Source organism: Xiphias gladius, chromosome 4 (assembly GCF_016859285.1).
Source record: "Xiphias gladius isolate SHS-SW01 ecotype Sanya breed wild chromosome 4, ASM1685928v1, whole genome shotgun sequence".
Classification (NCBI taxonomy): Eukaryota; Metazoa; Chordata; class Actinopteri; order Istiophoriformes; family Xiphiidae; genus Xiphias; species Xiphias gladius.
The window spans coordinates 25,506,473-25,528,896 of record NC_053403.1 but is presented as its reverse complement, the minus strand read 5'-3'; the positions used below and the strand labels follow the sequence as shown (position 1 = coordinate 25,528,896).

At 42.2% G+C, this 22,424-nt stretch overlaps 1 protein-coding gene across 2 annotated transcripts in view; it reads right to left on the bottom strand.

The window, feature by feature from the left end:
* LOC120789054 (5-hydroxytryptamine receptor 1E) overlaps nucleotides 1–6,431 on the bottom strand; it is a 36,166-nt gene extending 29,735 nt beyond the window's left edge. For both annotated transcript variants that reach the window (XM_040125515.1, XM_040125516.1), the window contains exon 1: nucleotides 6,171–6,431. The gene's annotated coding sequence lies outside the window, so the exon portion shown is untranslated. The remainder of the gene's footprint in view (nucleotides 1–6,170) is intronic.
* Nucleotides 6,432–22,424: the final 15,993 nt, after the last annotated feature.

Sequence of the window (22,424 nt, the reverse complement as noted above, 5' to 3'; positions counted from 1 at the left end):
GAAACTGGTTAAAAACAGCCAATGTACGTATATTGGACAATTTATTGGTGTTACTCTAGTTTCCGGACCACGGCTATTTATTCTATATTGTGCTTCATAGTTGACTTCTTAAATTGGGGGCAAATTAGTAATATTCCAGCACAGGAGGACTGGTTGGTTTCTGGCCATGAACACTGTTCTTGATGGGAACTAGGAAGTGACATCGTACCTACAATATGCAGATAGGGTAGATGGGAGGGTCAACAGGGGGCGAACTGAGCTGATATGGCAAATGAGTGTGGACACTGATGCTTATTTTCACATGCAGCAGACACAGAGCAACATTAGCACTCATTAGTGTTTGTGTGTCTTCACACCTGATGACTCTAAATCCAACATCCACTCTCTTTTAGCTCGGTTTCTGGTCTCCATTAACTCCTGAGGGAAATATCTGGGAGTTTAGCTGCTAAATGCTCCACTACGTTCACCAGCTGGTCTCTGACTGAGTCTGTCCACTACTGGAAATAAGGTTGATGAGAACTGTGAGACTGAACCAAAACACTGAGTTAAAGAGACTAAAAAGCAGTGTAGGGGAACTACAGCGTCGTTGAGAATTCTTTGCGGGTTCGTCACCTCATGTGACACCTTTCAAGTTACATTTGATCCATTGGTCACACTGGTCAAATCCTGATTAGTGCAGCTTCAGGTCAAAAAAACGTTTACTTCTTTTACTACTGCTCATCACTTTCAGTAACCTTGTTTTTCTACATCCTCGGTTATTACTTTACAAGTTACCTGCTTGCATCCTTGTTTACTAAAAGACTTGAAATATATTCATTTATTTGGCAAATAGATGCAAGTTTGTTATCGCCTGAGGGAGGTGCAGAAGGATTAATCTCCTGCTGTGACGGGGAAGAATGATACTGCCACAGTCTCCAGTGCTCCGTCACAAACCTCTGTCTTATCTATAATAACTCTACCAGGGCTGTTATTACAGCTGAGGGGGAGACGCCCAGCTGGAGAGGTGTGCCCTAATCCTGCATGCTCAGGTCGCTGTTGAACTGTGAAAGGGCCAGCTCATCGTTATCAATCACATCTGGTCTTTTTGGCACTGGTACTACTACTATTTTGAGTAGTGGAATAAGCCAAGTTGTCACTCTGGCCAATTCCAAGAGGTAAATTAGGGTCAAGTTAGGTGTGATGTCTTCAGATGAATGGACACCCTGTCAGCACCTGGCCTAAGCAAACTTTTATAGGTGAGGTGGGCCACCTTGCCTGAAATTAAGAACAAATTCACCATTGTCAGAAAAGACAATGCACTTAGAATAAACCATTAAAAGCTGAGTTACATTAAGTTATTTTTCTTATTGTCATCAAATCCCATCTGCAGACCCAAACCAACAATGAATGCCTCCTACTATAGAGCCATAGAGCTCCGTTGTTTCCCAAAACTATTAAAACACATCAGTGGGCCACACTGTTGCACTGGGTGACATGTTGCTTCATCACCATGAACACACACACTGTAGTTTATTGTGACTCAGTCCCACATAAATTGCTCCAATTTAATCAAAAATTACACATTCACTGTCCGATTCCAGTAATTTAATTTGACTGCTTTTCCACAGCGGTTATTTTGGCTCTGCCCATTCAGATTTATCTCACCTATTTTACCTGCATCCGGAGCAGCTTCACATTTTGAAACATCTGTAGAACACCCCCCCCCAAATGTCCAGGACAGAATTCAAGTCTTCATTGTTGCCCTGCTCTCCAGATCAACACATACAAGTGTTTCCTGATCTGGCTCTGCTAGCAACAGGACGACATGCTGTTTCAAAAATAAATCTGGTTTGTTACGTGACAATGCTATGGTTAACGTTGGGTTTGGTCAACTATCAACTATACTCCTCTGCAGTGAGTGAGTATGGGGAAGATTGGCTCCAGCCAGCAGATAGTTCAACTAGTAGAGGACAAACTTTGTGTTCTTGCAACTCTTGCAATCTCTGTGTACAATAACTGTTGTTCGGTCCGTAGCTTCAAATGAACATTCCCACTGTGCGAATATCATGCTTCTTTGGTGTCAGAATAAGAAACATATTCAATAAGTCAACGGAGAATGGAGAGTTGTCCTTGGGGTTTTTATTCACCTTAAACAAATACATATTTGTTTTAGGGCATTTGCTAATGTAACTGATGCTCTCATTTTTCTTGGGATGAGTCCTCCCATACACACTGACACCTGAAAACATCTTAACTGATAGTTTCATTGACTTGACCCAGGGGCAATGTGTAAGAATAAGAACTGTCAAATTCATACACCAAACCAAAAGGGGGCAGCATATTACCAGAAAGTTGGGGTGCCCGGGTGCCCCCCCATTGTAAGAAACAAGGAAGTGCAGTCTTTGAGGTACAAAGTAGTATAACAAGACAGGACGGGCCGGGGCTAGCTGGTTAGCATGCTAACTTCAGTAGATCTCTCTGCAACACAATACAAAGACGTCTTTGACATAATGTCAAAACTGTTATTTCTTCACATTCTGTTGATAATCTTAGATCATTTTTCAAAGTTTTAGACTAAAATACTTATGTATTCTCCCTTTAAATAAGGGTAAATAAGTAACAACTAAAGAATGAATGAAATATGCATCAACTAGCCTCATGTACCTACTCTTTCTCTCTAATATGTCTCCCCTCTCTCTCACACACACACACACACACACACACACACACACACACACACACACACACACACACACACACACACAGACACACACACACACACACGACTCAGTGCACCCACTCTCCACTTGAACCAGATCAGGCAGCACTACTGAATGTACCACATCAACAGAGCGCCCATTCAGCTTTACTTCTTACCTTCCTAACCTCAGTCTGACATTATCCACAAAACACACAGACAGACTGAGACAACCCCACACAGCTTTGACCACCTCAGAATACTTCCAACCGGACACATTAGTGCTGTAACTAGTCATGGTTAATCACTGCTTGGCTGGACAACAAACTGGGCCTACACACTAATCCAACAGATATTCTTTTGATGGAGCACACATCAGAAATGCCAACTGTAGAAATATTATGCAATAGACCTTTTTCTTGAAAGGAGGAGTCCTTGCTTCAAAAAAACTGCAGTGTTACAGTATCTTAAGCTGTTCTGAAACCAGCACTGTATCTACCACTGAGAATATTGACTTAATTTACACCACCGACCTGGTGCTGATGACAGGGCCTAATCTAGAACCGGTTCCGCACATTTCCGACGAAAAATGTCTGGTGACGGTGCCACAGCGACACAAAATTGCTGGTTCAAAAGGGGCTACCGCAAGAAATTCTCAGCCATTTTGAGAAAACACGAGCGAAAGCATCAGCAGCGAGATGCTTTCTGAAACCTTAAAATTGGAAGATGTAATGACTTTAAAAGTAAATTTATTAGGCAAAAAAGTTGTGTTCTGTCAGCCATGAAATTACCCCAACTTCCACTAGGTAACATTCTTCTTTACTGAGGCTTATTAGTGGTCGGCAAATAACGAATTGGTGCATTACCGCCACCAACTTTTATGGAGTGTGGACTATGTAACATTTGGTTCTCAAACCTGTCAAAATGTGGGCCGATCCGGCACGGTCCTGGTAGAAGAGAGGGATTAGCCACTTCATGCATCTTGGATGGATCAAAAAGCTATCTGTTCTCAAAAAGCTAAACATAAATGGATCCAAGAAGCACTCAAGATGGAATGAGATCTGACTGTCTCAGTCACCTCCTAGCCAGATGCTGAAAAGGTTTAATGCTACATGTATCTGCCACTCCAAGACCCATACAGTGGCTTCGGAACGTATTCTGACCCATTCACTTTATTGTTGTAGATTAAGTTTAAATGGATAAAATTGCAATTTTTGCCCATTAATTTACACTCAATAATCCAAAATGACAAAGTGAAAAAATGTTTTTAGAATTTTTTAGCAGACTTCTACAAAAAGCTGTCAGACCCTTTGCTGTGGCCCCAAACTGTGGTCAGGTGTGTCCTGATTTCTCGATTTGTCCTTGAGATGAGTTTAGAACTTTATTGGAGTCCACCTTGATTGGAATTGATTGGACATAGTTTAGAAAGACACACTCCTGTGTGTATATGGTCCAACAATTCACACTGCATGTCAGGACAAAAACCAAGTCATGAAGTCCAAGGAACTTTCTGTAGACCTCTGAGATAAAACTCTGAGAACAGTGGTTTCAATAACTGTGACTTGGTAGAAGTTTGGAACCACCAAACTAAGAAAACCAGGCAAGAAGGGCCTTGGTCAGGGTGGTAAGACGACCATCTCAGCAGCACTGCATCAATCAGGTCTTAATGGTAGATATGCTAGACAGAAGCCCCTGTGAGTAAAAGACATATGGCAGCCCGCTTGGAGTTTGTCAAACGACATTTAAAGGACTCTGGGAGCACGAGGACAAAGATTCTCCAAAACCGAACTCATTGAGCAGAAATCTAAACACTATGTCTGATGAACACCAGTCACCGCTCATCCCCTGGCTGATACCAGCCCTACGCTGAAGCATGGTGGGGGCAGCATCATGCTGTGGGGGGGGGGGCTTCTCAGAAGCAGGGACAGGGAGACTGTTCAGAACTGAGGGAAGGATGAATGAAGCCAAATATAGAGAGGTCTTTGGAGAAAACCTGCTCCAGAGATGTGATTTCTTTGTCATTATTGAGTGTAGCAATTTTATCCATTTGAAATTAAATCTACAACACAATAAAGTGAAGGGGTCCGAATACTTTCTGAAGCCACTGTTCATAATCTTTCCTCTGCCCACAGAGTAACTGTGCCAGTAAGCAGCGTGTGGAAATATCCGCTCACAGTCTGATGTGAGGGAGATGAGTTAGAGCTGTGAAGGTGATAGAGCTTATGATAGATCGTAAACATGATTCATTCATGGATTTGGGTGATCTTATGGAGAGTTTTTACCTAACACTAGCTAAACTCTTGCCGAAAGTAAACTGCTAAAGGGCAGAAGTTCTTCTCCTCCTGGTGTTTCTGTCAGTTTCCAAACAGTTTCGGGTGCATCACGACCTCCAGACTGGAGCAGGGCCAACACCTAATATACATGTAGCCGAGCAAACCATGGATGGATTCGAATCAGATTTGTGATGTCACCAGCAGAGATCCCGATCTGTGGCTAAGTGTAAATGTAAGTGTCTTAAATGTCATCTGGCTTTTATCTGGGGGTGGGGACTCATAACCTCAATGTTTCTCAAATCCTGGGTACAGGCCTGGCTGCAGCTATTGATTGCTTTCATTACTGGTTAATCTGTCATTAATTTTGTCAGATTACAGTAGAAATATCTTAAAAATGCTTTTGTCTGACCAATAGCCCCAAATTTAGACATTCAATTTGCAATGATGTAAAACGGAGGAAAAAGAAACAAGAGGAAATCCTCACATCAGAGAGGATTGTAACCAGAGCGTGTTTGGCGTTCTTGGTTATTAATGACCTAGTGGATTAATAAATGATGAAAGTTGTTAGTGTTTAATTTTCCGTTGATCAGCTAATCAGTTAACTTGATTCTCAACTGTATGTTTCAGCAAAAGACTACTGTATTGATTAATTTTATTGGTTATTCCATGACAAGTGACACAGCCCGAAGGAGCGGCCTTTGCTAATGTTGTGACTGAGAGTCCGGAGACCTAAAGCTATTCAAGCAGCACCCGGCTTAGTTCATCATTTTGGTAAATGAACTTGGTCGTAAAAATGATCATCCACCTACTAATCAGTGAAGTAGGTTGTGACGTATTATAGGTCAGGGGCTATTTGTGACTGTCATCTCATGGTACTTTTTTTTTTTTAATGTCCTGTTTCATTACAATACGATATTAGATGATTTGAGATTTTGGCAAGAGCTGCACGTTTTTTTCCTAAAACATAGAGGACGTGACCTGACTCTGGCTGTTGCCTCCACAGAACCAAACCCCGAGTTAGAGCAGGGCAGCTGCTGGAGGGCCTGACAACATCAGGCTTGTTCTTATGAATTACAGGGGAACTGCAGCAGGCTGTGTGCTGACGGACGGACGGACGGACGGACGGGGCACCTGTGGCAGCACAAACGACTCCCACTCCACCGCATCTACCCGCTCGCCGTAACCCCCCCGCCCCCCAGCTCGAAGTTCAGTTCACTTACCATTCATGTTCTGTCACCGAGTGTCCGTTTCTCAACTGCTCCGATCCCGCGTGTCTTAAGTAAGAATCAAACACAGATGCGGGGTCTGTCTTTGGCTCCTGTTGCTCAGAGCAGCAGCGTCTCTCCAGCTCTTCTCACATGATGCAGAACAAACTTCTGATGCCCACGCGTGAGTCCGCGGACCGTGTCACCTGTCGTGCGGCCGCCGGTGGGGAGCGAGCAGGTGAACTTCATGAGCCGGGTTCCCACGTCGCTCCGCCGCCGCCGCCGGTGCTCTCTTCCTCTGCCGAGGCAGTCGTCACACTCCGCTGCTGCCTTCGAGTCCTGTCGGAAACAGTCACATTATTCTCCTGCGCACATCAATGATTCGCCAATGCAGTAAATAGCCTGCAGCCGACAATTTTGCTTTAATACTTGTCCTGTCATACTGCAACATTTGTCGATTAATAAGCGCATCCATTCGGGGCATTTTCCTTTTTGCGTTCTGTTGTGGAGCAATCAGATCTGTGTCAGGGCAGAAGTCACAATTTTTGGGGCCACGGGTCCAGGGTTCCCCAGGCACCGACAGTAAAGCCAGAAATCACACAGGTGATATTACAAACACACAGCAAACAAAGTGACGCCAAACAGCTCGGTACTCCCCAATATCGTTTGCAAACACAGAGACATCTAGCACTCACTCCTGCACTAATGTTAGTGGTAGAAAGTATAACAGCCTGACCACACACGGTCCCACGCCCGGCAGAAGCAGCAACATCGCACCTTTACGGGTTGCAGACCTATACCCATGTGCCCAATAGGCATCATCATCAGAGAATGTAAGTAGCCTACCTGTGGGGACTGGGTGTTGGCACTGTTATTGTTTCACCACAGTCCAATGATTCGGTCCGATCTGGTTCACAGGGAGTATGGAGAGAGTTCGGTTTGCTTATTACCCCTGATGATCTTAGTCCAGGTTTCATTGGACTGACAGGTGAGAAGAGTGATAGAACTGGACACTTTGTCATGTAGGTGACGGCCTGTAGGCATAATGTACTCTCCAGTATTTCATGTAGTGATGGAAAAAGCCCTCTGCTGTAAACTGTCCATTAAACTCCTGTACAGACACTGTATGTTCTGTGTCCAGTTGGTGAAATGTTGCCGTTTCCAGGTTATTTTAGGGCTGGCAGCCCCTTTCCAGAGCCCAGGTTGACATGTTCAAATTGCTTGTTTTTTCCAACCAACAGCCCAAAACCCAAAGATAAAAAAAAAAAGCAGAAAATATTCACATTGAGAAGCTGGAAACAGTGAATTTTCTGGCATTTTTTGTTTGCAAAGGACTTTTGATGACAATTATTAGAATTGTTGCTGTTTAATTTTCTGTCCATCGGGTAATTGAGTAATTGACTGTGTTATTTTTTCCAGGTGTTCATCGATATATCTGTTCAGTTGCACACTGGTGGGTTTTCCCAGAGTTTCCCTTCATGTGAGATGTAAAATGCGGTGACAGACCAGCTTCCTCACTCAAATATTTTATTTCCTTTTCTGTGCATAAAGGTTACAAGAAACTCAAAAAGGATATCTGAGTTTGCAAAACCCACCATGTTAAACATTCAGTTGCACAATGTAAACTGCAGTAAAACATGCCACGTTTTCTAGAGAAAACACAAGAATCAAAACAGAGGACATGATCTCAGCGTCCTCAGAAGCCGAACCTCCCAAGATTGCAAGAATATTAAGAAGGCCCAGTGAAACTGCAGATAAGAGTCTATGTTGAGTGCAGTGGAATTTGTGGATGAGGTATGATTTCAGTAGGAATTTGATAGGATCACTAAAAATGAGAGGGGCTCAGCAAGCATGAGTCTCTGGGAAACACCAGGGATACTGAACTGTAGAGGACTGTTGGCCTGCACCAATAACCTCCTCATCCATGTAGTTAGATCAAGAGCTGATGGTCAAGAGTGGTTTTATATGATGGGCATGGTTAGCAACCTGCTCCTGAACTCATTGGATTGGCTAAACATTTATACTTTCAAGTTCAGGATTAGTGGAATGATATCTGACACATTTGGCAAATTTAAAGAGTGATTTTTTTTTTTTTTTTTTGCTGGTTCCTTAGAGGATTGGTTTTTATTACAAGTTATTACAAATGCATGAACGTCTGACTGGTCCTGTTATGGCCGATAAACAGAGATATGAATTCTTTAGAGACTGCACCTCAAGGAAACAGGAATGTTACTGAAGACCACACTAAAGTTTTCATGTCACTTCTGTACAGCTTGTATCAGTTAAATAATATAGGGGATACACCGGGAGGCCTATAGATGGTATGTGCTGATGTCACTTTCCCACTGAAATGCACCTCCTGAGTCCGAATGAGTGGCAAAACATGCTGCAAGATGGCTGCCTTTAGTAGGGAAACCATGAAATTGGAAGTAAAACAAACGATTATCTAATTAAATTAAAGGCAGTTGGACTCAACAATGATCCTTACAACTTCCCAAAGAACCAGCGGTCTATAGACGTTGACGTGTGGCCAGGAATCGGGTGTCCTGACATTTCTATGTACCTAATTTTGACACTGGGGAAATACACAAAACAAAGTCTGAAGACATACAAAAGTGGGATTTGTTGGCAAACTTGAAGTGACAAGGATACCAATGGATATTCTGCTTATATGTGGACAGGTTTGTGAAAACATTTTTATTTGATTACAACTTTATTTATTTCATTACAAGGTAGCTAGGCCTACTTTGTTTGTCGAAAACACTGCCACTCGCTAAGGTTATATATTTGTGCAGGTAAAACACAGCCAGAGAATGAATGGGCTCCCACTGAAACCTTGGATAGCTGCGGAGAAGACAGGGACAGTTTCAACAGCCCATTGAACAAGGTTTATCATTTACTCTTTTGAAGATTAAAGGCAAATTATGAAGTTTCAGAGTTGTTGTACACTAATCAAAAGGATGGAACTAAGGAATGATAAAACCTCTCATTAAAACCTATTGCAGAGTAATAATGGACGAAACGTAACTCTATGTTTTATGCAATATTTCCAGGTGGGGCATTCAGCAGGAGACCAATGCAAAGTACGCATACATCGAGCCCATATAACTGAAAAACACCTCAATTTTGATGTAACCCCCACTGGACTCTACGTTTCTCTGCAATGCCCTCATCTTGGTGCATCACCTGATGGAAAGGTGTCTTGTGACTGTTGTGGCTCCGGGTGCTTGGAGATCAAATGTTCCCACTTGGCAAAAGACGAAACACTGTTAGAACTTTCAAAAGAAAGAGACTTTTGCTTGGTTGCAACCTAACCCTCAGATTTGACACTGAAACTTAACAGTCACCTCAACTATTACTTTCAAGTACGGTGCCAAATTCATGTTAAAAAATCACCACTCTGTGACTTTCAGAGATACATATTGAGAGAATAACCCCGGATTCCAATTTTGAAAGACATATTGAGGAGGCGACAAAGTTTTTCAAGTATGGAGTGTTGCCAGAATTGCTAAGAAAATGGTTAACACAAAATACAGTGCTGAATCTTGGTGTACCATCTTATCTGTAGGTCTGTTTCCTAGAAAGGAAAACAGAACCAAAAAAACAACTGTTTGTTATTTCAAATGGGAGTTAAAGCCAACTTTTCCCACAGAGGAGATTTGAACCCAAGTTTCCCAGGACAAAGACCCACATTTGAGTTACTGTATGACTTGGGGAGGGCGGCATGATGGCGCTGTTGCCTCGTGGCAGGCCGGGGTCTTTCTGTGTGGAGTTTGCATGTTCTCCCTGTGCCTGCGTGGGTTTCCTTCCTCCCACAGTCGGCCCTGTGATAGACTGGTGACCTGTCCAGGGTGTACCCCGCCTCTCGCCCAATGTCGGCTGGGATTTGCTCCAGTCCCCCTGCGACCCTCAAAGGATAAGTAGTATAGCTAATGAATGGATGGATGACTGAGGTACAACGGTACCGTGGGGGAACTGGACATTTTGAAGAGCTGCAAGTTACTGGCTGCTGCTTGTGTGCTGTTACCTGGTATGTTTCTAGTTCACATTTAAAGCAATTTGTGAGACATTTTACAGGTTTTTCTGTGATGAGTCTTCTTCCTCTTGTCATGTATTAGTCTTAACATTTCATAAGGAATATATCTATTTAGACTGTCGGTCTTAATACGGGCTCTTTTCCCACACTGTTTTCTGTCTAAGGTTGGAAAGTGAGGCATTAGCACATGTAGACGAACTTGACGGTCGTGTAAAAACTACTGAAATAGTCAAAACTGTAGGAGAAAAGTTTCGGCAGACCATATCCTGAATGAGGCCGATTCATTCTGTGTCTCCTCTGTCTGGACCTCAGTGCCTTGGACTTCAACAGTCTGTATCTTTGCTTCTGATGCAGGTCTTTGATGCAGGGTCAGAGGAGCTGTGGCAGCTAGCTCTCTACTTGTGTTGACAAGTCTTGTCTCAGAAACTCTTTGAGATTGTAGATATCTTTCCAGGTTGTTGATAGCTTGAGTTCAATCAGTGGTGGAGGTGAAACTGAATAAATTTGGCACATAGAGGATCATCGCCCTTTTTTCCTGAAACAAACAAAAAGCTAGTAAAACAAAAGTTTTACTAGTAATTTTCATTTGTTTACATCTATGCACAGGAAATATACACAGTTTCATCATTACTTACAACATTTAACTCGTGTACCTGGGGGTGGGGGGACAAAAACTTTACAGACGCACAGAATATAAATGTAAGATGCTAAATATTTAATTGATTAGTAGTCAATACAGTATTTAGCTTAAGGTATGATTTTACCCAAAATCGCAACCACACAACCACGTTTTAGTGCCTGGATTCCAGTTGTTTTCTGCGAAATGCAGTGATGCATTTGTGTATCTTTTCTTTAGCTTTCGTCAGTCTGAAAAAGGATAGGTCCGATTTCTTGTTGAATCTACTTTTACAGTCGATCGAACAACAGCTCTTTCCTATTGTGTTTTTTGTGTTAGCTGGATGCTAACACTGCCACTCGGTAATTTAGTCTTCCTGCCACTCAGTGGGAGTAACCACCGTGAATTCTGCCTACTGTGAAGTCACCTGCATAGCTCTATTGCCGATGCCATTCCATGAAGTTGCGGGACACGGAGGAGACAGATCCTAAAAAGAGATATCTTGACTTTTAGTCCACGGTATGGGTCAAGCTCCAAAAATACTGGATCCCATATTTCCCTACAATGCAATGTGGTAGTATCTTTCATTAGAGTCTGCCATCCCGGTAAAAACTCTTGTGTTTTATAACACAGGCTATCAGGCTTTTGAATCAAAGTCCAAAAATATGGAATTAAACATATTCATTCAAACCCACTGATGACAACACAATGCCACCATCTGGAGACCATCTGGTGAAGTATCGGTGTGGCCCATAATGTTGGGCATCCTCTCAGCCAAAGAAGTCTGATAATCACAGCACTTCCTTTGTAGCACAGCGTATTCCCTAAGAGCAGAGGGCTGAAAGTTACTTAATATTCAGATTATTGTGTGGCATCATCTGGTGACTTCTAGGACCAACTTTCTATGAAGGCAGTTGCCACTGTTGCCATGTGTTAGCATCTTGGCCAATATTCACAAAGCCAACGTTGCCAAGTGCCAAGCAGCTGAGAAAAACAAAGCTCAGCATATACAAAGGAACACACAGGAAAAACAGGACAAGTTTTGTAAAGCACCATGAGCCCCTAAAGATTTCATTACTGATAGGAATTGGCAGCTAAATGAGAAGGGAAATTTTGTGTTGTATGTTAAAACTGCAAAAGGTAATTATAACACAAACAGATAACAATATCCCGTGGGAGTCATAGAAAGGAGCTTTCTAGAAATAAATAATCATTGAAGGTCATCATGAATTACAACTTGACCTGTTGTTGTATAGTGTTAGCCCATAAAACCTACCAGTCGAAGAGCAGTTTCCAGTCCTCCGCGGTGAATTTTTCTAATGTTAGGGATAACCTCTTGTCTTCAGCTCCAGTCGGACCACGAAGTGGAGCTTTCAGAACCATTCGTGCCCTTGTGAGATAAGCTGCTGATGACATTGTGATCATTATCTTCTAGCTAACTTGTAACATGCTAATGTTGCAATAGCCCACGAGCAACTTGCTACCTTCCAGTGAGCAAGCTCCCTACCTGCTTTGATGAGTGACTGCAGTCCCATCCGCATCTCGTTTGTGAAGCAGGTTTATATCAAACTGGGTGATACGAAACAGATAATACAACTTCCACCTTTTTGGACTCCTCTGGTCTATGTTCTTTCATGGGTCAGTGCCAAGCCCCCAAGACCAGTGCTGGGCTGTGAGGTGATTTTGGTGAGATGGCTACAGTCAGTATTGCAGGTTACATGACACCCAGTGGTCCCAAAATACTTTTTTTCCATTTCATTGTCACAAAAGGCACAGCTGTAAAAGACTGACTTCTTCTTTATGGGGGTCACAAACATTCTGAAATGAATATATGCATTATCATGATTTACGTCAGAATCATAATCAGAATAACTTAATTGATCCCCGCAGGGAAATTGCTTATGTGTGTCAGGAAGTGGCAGGAAGACAACCACCTCAGCCTCTGACAGAATCTCATGCTGTATGGGCCAAAAACACACAGGCCTGAAAAACCGAGGAGCCTACAGTATGTGACCAACTTTCACTGGAGTGAAGAAGGTGATACCGTATCTTAGAAAACACTACCCAATTCTCTTACGGTTAGCACTGCCAAGGTGGTTTGCTATTGGTCAGTAATGTTGAGTAGTAGCCCTGTCTCCCAGATATTATGTTTATACACAACTAAGAACTCTAATGCCACCCTAATTGTTTTTTTATCAACATAATAAGGATGCATTTTTAATGAATGTATATGACTGATAAGTCCCAAAATGTTCGTAGTGAACATATCTGCTGACATCCACTGACAATGTGTTTAATTTGTTTTTCTACAAAATCTACTCTTGCAAGACAACATTTGCTCAAAGAAACAAAAGCATTACAAAGCTTTTTATAACTCGGTTTTGCCAAGTTTCAGCACAGATGGTGGTATTAAATATTGAGAAAGACAGCACTGACCTGAAGCACTAGACGTTAGAGGCCATTTAACCAAAACCGCAATCTTTCCATAACTGTAACCCCTTCATCTTTTGTTGCCTAAAACTAACCACATTCAGGACTCAGGAATGTGAACTGTAGTCTCCAGGCTCGCAGTCCTCTATAACAGTTTGACATTTAGATAGGAGCTCGGACTACATGAAAAAAACAAACTGCAAGTGAGTGTCTTGTGTGAGGGGTTTTGACTTTTACCTGCCATATTAATGTAGCTGAACCTCACTGCAGATGAAGCAACTGTTTATTAACTGTTTATGTCTGATTCGTAGCTCTGTCTTTCCTATAAGGTGGATAATGGAGGGAGATTAGTTTTATAATGAATGAATGAATCCTGAACATCGCTCTTCTATTTCCCTATAATGATGACATTAATCTCTTTTAACTACATAACGTATGACGGCTGCTATGGCTAAAATGATGTTATTCTCAGCAGGCCATCGATAAGAATCGACCTTTTTGAGGGAACTCTAAGCTATTTTTCTGCCAAAAGAAACTGATATTGATTTTACTAAATTGGACTCATTTTGCCGCACGACAAAACAACTGAGTCTTGTGACTGAACAAGTATCGCACCCGAGAGGTCAAAGGTTACGTGTCTCAGATGCACACCAGTGGTAGTAAAGTGAAGCAGCGGCGCTTTTCCAGTTTGCCCTGCTGGGACTTTCAAACTGCCAACCTTTGATCAAAGGCCAACACCTCCAGCCTTCAGACTTCCTCAGCCATCTGTGCCCCCATTATTCTGTGATCAACCGTGTACGATGTCATATCAGTATGAAGCAGCAGTGTGCAGGCTCTGCATCAAGCCAGGAGGAGCTGGATGAGGTAGGGGGGTTTTATCAGGCCAAAGTGGAAGAAGACTATGTTTGAATAATTCAGCGATACGAACACTGTCACACTCGCTGTCGGTGACTCTGTGAATGTTATTAGTTTAGCTAATTATTTTTTGTTAATATTTCATAGTATTTGTTCGGTAATGCAGTTTAAATGAAGATGATTTTCAGTGTCTCATAATAAACATTTCACCATGATGGACTAAAAATATGTTTTGAGAGTCTGAGCATTTATTATTTTTATATGGTGCAGAAATGAGTGGAGTCAATAGATACAGAAAAATAGGCAAAAAGACAGCAATGCTGTCAACTATTGTTAACTTGAAGATAAACTCCACCAGCTTTACACACGATCTCAGCTCAGCTGTGAAAACAGCTGTATAATGTCTGTGGCTCCGGAACAACAACCACCAATGTGTGACTTACACTCTGCTGCTCTGATGACGTTGTTCCTGCTGCCATTTCCTTTAATGTCTTCTATTTTTATTGTAGCAGGTTTTATTAGTATTTCTTTTATGTACATTTTTACTTATTTAAAAATTAAAATTACTTAACCAAACTTTTTACTTTAACATTTTTTTATTATTACTAGCTTAATTTTACTGTCTTTGTACTTGTTGTATGTCTTTGTTTTGTATTTATTGTATTTTGTTATTGTATTTGTGTATAAACTGTAGCACGGAAGAAATGCACTTTTGTTCGCATGTAACCCGAATGTTGTCCTGTGTATGGAGAGAATGACAATAAATTCTACCATGGAAGAACTCTGTGAGCCATGTGGATGTCACAGTGCGGGGTTATTTTCTCAGGCTTGACAAAGCTTGGGCTTAGACACTACAATTGCACAGCAGAAAGCTTTGGTTCCAAACTGGGACTACTGCGTCTGGGGACTACAAGTCAGGCTGTCTGAGCCTGTGCTGATTTCATTTGGGTTATAGGAGGATTATATTTAAAACCTGTTTTGTGTGACTCTTCCCTCCTCACCTTTCAGCGATTAGACAGTAAGTATCGAGGAGTGTCAGCCGACAGTGGGAGCAATTTGTGCTTTTAACAAAGCATCTCTAACACTGTTTAACAATGTGTGAGGGCTGCCATATCTCAACACACACACACACACACACACATGGCTCCACCGTCCTACCACTGTCTGTCACTCAGACTAAGGTGTCGAGGGGCATGGCTGGGTGAACCTGTGGGGGGTGCTGGGACGGAAATTAGCGGCTGGGCCCGTATTAACGCCCCGTTCCTAACGCTTGGTGCAAGATGTCCATTTTTACTATGCATGAATACTATGTCCCAATAAGATTTGGGGTGTGTTCATTTAATTAAACACTAAAATAAAATAATGAAGGTCTTGAAACTAGATTTTGACACGGAACCTTCTATAAAACAGGACTTCAAGATTGTGATAGATTATCATTTCAATTAGTCCAAACCAGCTGACACCTAATTGGCTGCAAGAGTTTCCATTCACATAACACAAAATTAGCAATACTGCACTGACATTTGTCACCAGGCAAATCACCAGAAGGTCCGAGTTGGTCCGAGTTTTGCAGCTCCCAGTATATAAACCTATAATGTATATACTTTTTATTTATATTCACAATATGTGAAGAAGCTTTGCTTTACTGTAACCCAGAGTTAATTATGAAGTCCATCGCTGTATATTTGTCTAAATTTGTAAAATAAATTAACTTCCAAAATACCTTTTATGTGTGATTGAATACATATAATCAGAATTGTAACTGTAAATGTGAGGTTTTGGTGAATAAACAGGCGTTAATTCTCATAGACTGTCGCTGTTGTTATAACCCAGCTCAGCTTTTTCCACAGTCACTGTGACGCAACGATCGCTGCCTGAATAATTCCTCTTCATAAGTTAAGTGCCGCACTGAAGTCAATGAGCCTCCAAAACCTTATAACACATACAGTACAGTATAACCATAATGCGGCCGATTGAAATCCCACTGGGGACCTGTGTTGTGTGCTGTGAACTCAACATACTGATGACGGCATTGCTTTAAAAGATAAAACACGAATGTACATGTATGTGAATGAGCCATATTCACTTCCATTAGTTAATTAAAGCCTGGTCATCTCCTTTTTCCATCTCCATCGTATTTCATAAGAGCTACAGCATCAGACCTGTGACTTAAGCCAGTGAATTGAATCCCAAGGTACGCTGTGGGATTAATGTGCTTCCTTAACTCCCTGCTTCCCCGGGGTTATTTCCCCTCTAATCGCTTTGTACTGTTATTGTGTTAGTATTGAATATATAATAATCATCTGAGCTCACTTGTTGTCACGGTTCCACTCCGCTTCCTTTTTACAGTGGCTATTTGTCATCTGTCCCCGAGTGGTTTCATTGCTCTGTAACACAAGCAGAGCAGCAAATAATAAAAATAATTACCAGCCCTGCACACGGAGATGAGAAAAGATATCATATTTACATCGTCTAATTCTCACCTTCTTATTAAATTTCAGGTTTATCTCTTTGTTTAGACAGCTGGTCGGCTGTTTTAATGAATTCTTTAAACCATTTAAATGGACAGACCTGTTAGTTTAAGAAACCTCCCTGATATTCACATATTCTTTGTGTTGTAGTTGCCTTCCAAAAAACCCCGTATGACCGCTACAGAAACTATTCAGATGATTTTTTTGGTTTTAAGGGGATTCAGGCGATTGAGACTACTTGGTCAAGGCTGGGGAATAACTGTTGACGGTCGAGACGTGAGCAGCGGTGTCCAGTGTTAAAGGATAAGGCTGCTGTTAGTCTATATTTTTTATTGTTGTCAGAGGTGGGTAGTAATGAGTTACATTTACTCGGTTACATGGTCTACAGCAAGTTTTTTTAGTAAACTGTATTTGGTGGAGTTGGTTTAGTACAGCGTATGTTTTACACTTACTTGAGGAGAATTTTAGAGAAATTAAGTAAATCATTCATTTTCTCTACCTTACATTTGGATACCATCATCGTGCTACTTTTATTTATCAAGTATTTTAAGCATTTATGCATATTATGTTCAGAGGCTGGTGTCTGCTGACCCCAGGTCTGTTGGTGCTCTGTTAGCCACACCTCTGTTCACAGCAGAATACTGGCTGAAGCTGCAGCGGGAGATTCAGACGAGCCGAAGCATCCTACAACATCCAGCTAGCAGCTAGTACCAACACTCCATCTCACTGGTCATTCCTGTAGCCTGATGAGGAGAGACAGAAGAAGGAAATATTAGGCTCCTGAAAACAGACAGATTACTTTTGTTTTGTGTGGACATGACTGACATACAGTTTTTACCACAGATGGTCTTCCTCAGATAAAAGTGAACACACCTGAATTTAATAGGCAGCGCATGACAAAGCGTCACGTCATTAGCCCGTTAGAGCCTGGATGAGTCGTCTGATATATCAGTGAGATTAGAGACTGATTTGGCCACTTGTGTAATCTTACGGTCTTCAAATGATGGGATAGACCTGGATGTGGTGGGCTCACACCCGATCTGTGGCTGTCTGTGATGGGAACGGGGACTCGGACATTTACACTGGAATGATCAAAGTGACAGGACACCGTGACATGTTGACACGGTCCATGCATCTGACTTGCTGATTAATTTGCCAGATCATAACAAAAGATAGAAGACAATAAGCAAAGAATGTCAATGAAAACATTTCTTTACTTAATAGGGTAAAATATGAATGGAATATTCACCTGGGAATTTAGTAATCACAGATTAGAGATACAGACTGGGCAAACTGTCCTGGTCCAGCTCAAGTACCTGCATTAATGATCTAAATCTTCCAACACAATGGGATTGAGCTGTTCCACACAGACACCAAGTCTCTACAGTGAGATCGCTTATTTAGCAGTTGCCTTTTTTCACTGAGTAAATCCCGTTTCCCCATTTGTTGTTGAAAATCCAAATACATTCGGTCTGTCAGCAGGATTTTCACAGGGACTTCTCAGTGTGTGACAGTGGCTGGACTGACAGTATTTACAGAAGAGGCATTATTGTGCACATGCAAATGTACCCTGATATGAACAACTGAAGGCTTTGGTGTGACGTGTCCTGTCCTTCAGCCAGCTCGGACTCACCTCTCAGCTCCTTAAACTGCTGAGGACATGATTGGATATTTGGCTATTTTTGTTGGTCACTGCAGCTCAAACTGCTATTGTTTCTGTGAAGCCAACTTTACACAAACAACTCAACATTGTAATAATGTTGTAACAATGTCATATTGTGCAGCGCTACACTGTATTACATTGTTATAATGTCACAATAACATGTTGGAGTAAGTAAAGGAGCAGACGGGGGGAAGGTGGTAAGAACAGACGACATTCACTTCTGTTCAGCTTTGGACAGCAAAGGGAGCAATGCAACAGCTGCAGCTCAAACCAACTAAACTGACTTCATTATATCTCTAGACTTGCGCTCTCTCTGGATAGGACGCGTCCGCTTGTGATCGGATCACCTGAGACGCATATTAATGCCAGGTCTGCACGGGGCCTTTGAAAAAGAGGGCACAAACAACAGGTACAGCTCACTTTGATTTTGACCTGCGTACCAGTTATACATGGCCACCGTGAAGGAAGTTGGGCAACTGAACACTGGCACACTTCTGTGATTGGTCAGATGTTCCAGTGAATCAAATTTGTACTGTTTGTTGGCTGTGAGCCAGCAGGGGATCTTTCCATGTTCATTTATTTATGGAAACAAAATTGATTTAGTTTGGTGGTGTGGCTCTGCTCATGAGATGCTCTGGAACAACCCTGAGCCAACTTGACACAGACTGCCCACAGAAAGGCTGCTGCAGGAGAAGAAAGCAGCAAAAGCCCAAAAACTGTTACGGTGGCTGTATGTCGCCATTGTGTGTAGTCTTCTACTTGCTTTTTTGTCTCTCTCATCTTTATAAATTTATCCTTCGTTATCCGATTATGACTGTGTTTTGGAAGGAGGCGGAGAAGGAAGTCACACTTTTGAGGGTACCACAGACTAATGAGCTCATCATCCACATGGTGCACCGCACAGTCAGGGAAGCATCAGACTGCGATGTTTCAAATTTCCAGAGGCATGTGCTGAGTCCAGAGGTTAATAGGTGCGTACATGTGTTATGCTGCAACAGACCTGATGAGGTGGAGGAAGCGGTTGGTTGGGTTGTGAAATTATTGTCATAGATATTCAAGTGATACTTAAGCTACACTTTTTAATTTAAATTACAAAAAAACGTCACTGTTTAGCAGCAGTTCAGCCCCATTTCCACCCAGGTATTAACCTTTAATCTGAATTAGGATGTATGATCTGGATAATGACACCTGGGGCTGAATTCACAAAGTCACATTATCTTACAACAAAAAGTCCTTCTAAATGGTGCAAAAAGTTCCTAACAAAGAGTTTCTTCTTAAGAGTTATTCACAATACTGCTCAGAGCAACCCACCGTAGGCTGATTAGTGCCTCTCCCTACTGCAACAGATCTGAATTTCCACAGCTCTGGTATCATTCAAGTTGTTGCTATGAGGCTACTTGAAGTGATGAATTGATGATACACCAGTAATATATAAATATAATGTGGCCACTGTTGTACGGTGCCACCACCCAACAATTTGTATTCACATCTCTGATGTAGGTTACATTATCAATATAGCAAGCACAATACTAACTAGACCTGCAGACAGGTATTAATGGGGTCCAAGCCACCCGCGCGATCAGTATCCAACGGTCCGTTGAGGTTATGCCGACCTTCAGGGCCACGGGCGTGATGCAAATCTCATGTTGAGAGCCGCACAGAGACTGGAAAACATTCAACCAAGGTTGGAATTAAATCTGAGGGTTACTCCAGAAAGCATGGTTAAACTAGCCAGGCATAAACCCTGAACCTGGGGTCAAGTGAACCTATTGTGACTAATTGTTGACAAGATATGCAACACTTCCTGTTTTTCCTGAAACCTATAGGAAGGTGTTCTTTGATAATTTACACATTTTTTTGATTATCAAGATTCTTTTAAATTAATTTTTCATCTTGAGATTCCATAGATTCTATGTGCAAACGTTTCATGCAGATCGGACTGATGCCTAGGAGGAGTTCGAAAAAGTAAGTTTTGTATATTTCACAATTCTGCACAAAACAAATTGAAGCTGAAATGGGCGCGGCCTGTAACACGAGATTCAGCGGAGGTTTTCAGCAGGTTTTTTATTGCGGCCAAAACGTGATTACCTTGATCATAGTGCCACCTATGTTTCTGACATGTGTGCACTATTCCATACCAACCCTGAAAATTTCTCTTACATAACTTTTACAGTGTATGCCGCAGTTTGACCGACGGAAGAATAAAATAAATAAATAAATAAATAGAAAGTTAAGTGATTATAATAGGGTTCCCAGCACCGCTGCTACTGGGAGCCACGACGCTTTGCATCTGGCTCACCAGCCCCCTCGGGCTAGGACCCCTAGTGAAAATACATGTAGCAATTATTTATTTATTATTATTCAAGTGATGTACAGAGTCAAATTGCAACTCTAGTGTATATTAGCTGTTTGGATTTGGAAATTGACAACATATGATATGAAAAAAATATGTCCTGTCTTTTCCCAGGGAGGTGGAAGGCTGGAAGGTGTACAATAACCCAGAGGCTTGCTTGAGGAGAGATCTTCAGCTCATGCAGCAGTCTGTGTCGCAATTTTGCAGAGGCTGATCCACAGTCTAAGGGACCATGGTTGGGGGCCAGGAGTTGGAAGTCCTCCTTTTTCTCTACGCCCTAGCACGAGAAGCTGGTGAGATCAAGGAAAAGCTGAGCACAATGATTTGGTGTCAGGGTCTGAACATGACGCAGGGGTCGTGAGGAATAGCCTCATCTTCAGCCAGGCACTGTATCTACCGTCTGGCTTTTTCCCTATGGCAGGTGGTGGATATCCATGCCTGGAGAAAGCCCATTACCATCATCACACCTTACAAGTTACCTCTAGGAAGACGTGTCTGGGAGCAGTAAAATCATCACCGTGGTTGAACGTGCTTTCGGGGATGATGAAAGAATGATGGCGGGCCACACTCTTCAAGGCACTGGAGGTCACTCCAACCTTTGCCCCAGATATCATTGCTTCTGGTGCCTTCTTCAAAATCTGTGACCAATGATATCATGGAACTAGATGACAACATCAATCCTGATGGAGATCTCCAGGTTACTCACCATGACACATCAGGCGGACAGGAAAGAAGGGAGAATCACATCAGAGACGGAGTGGCTGCTTTCCTGTCTGCACCTGCCCTCCCTCCACATCACCTGCAGGAGCACTGGGTTTCCTTTTCTTTTGTCTTTCTAGTCATATTTTAATTACTTTTGTTTTTTACACTGTCCATTTAGGGACAATAAAGTTTTTTGAATGGATAAAAAATGCACTTCTTTCACATCTTTTCTTTCATCTGTACTTAGCTGAGTGACACATTGCTGATCAAATGCTCACTGCACAAAGAACCTATAGGGAGGGGAAAAAAAACAATCCTCACACCCATTTCTTCAAGTGTTATGTAGACTGATGTCTACTGATGCATGGTCAAACTTATTTTATAGGTATCCAAGCTGCTACTATGACGACTACAGCTGATTAAACTACGATACAAGATCTCAGCACATAAAGCATTTTATTTGTTGTGAACAATTTAAGGTTGCTGGACAATCCCCAAAAAAAACATTCTACAACTGAAACAAATATTCGTCTGAAAGAAAAAAAGAGAAATTATCACCATAATCCTTATCTTAAAAATAATTACAAAACATAACACTCAAACCAAATCCTATTTCATCAAGCAGTCTTTCAAAAGCAGTGAAAAATCTCTGTTTGTTGAGTTCATTATGGCGCTTCTCCTCTTTTACAGACTCGTCTTTAAGGAAGTCCATTACTCCCTCAGGTGTACTCCTTCTCTTGGCAGCTGGTGGCTGGGGGAGTAAGGTGACGGGCTAGTTGTGGAGGCGGATGGTCCACTGGGCTGGAGGAGCTGATAAGGGAGGGGGAATTAGAGGGGCTAGGGGGGTAGTTGAGCATGAGCGTGCAGGACTGTTGCTATCTGCAGTTGAGGGAGGGAAAATGGTCTGGCAAGCAAAAGGCAACCGGAACGGGGGGGCATATTGCCGACCTTGACCCCAACGCTTAATGCATGTCAGCGTAGTAGGGCCAGGTGCTTGGGGGGACTTCTCCCTGGACTGTTCCTGACCCCGTGAGACGCTTTCTCAGGTCCTGTGGATAATGATGTATGGTACGTTAGCTCTTAGTAGCAACAAGAGTCACATATAACCAGAGACAAAAAAGAGGGGAGCTTACACCAAAGTCT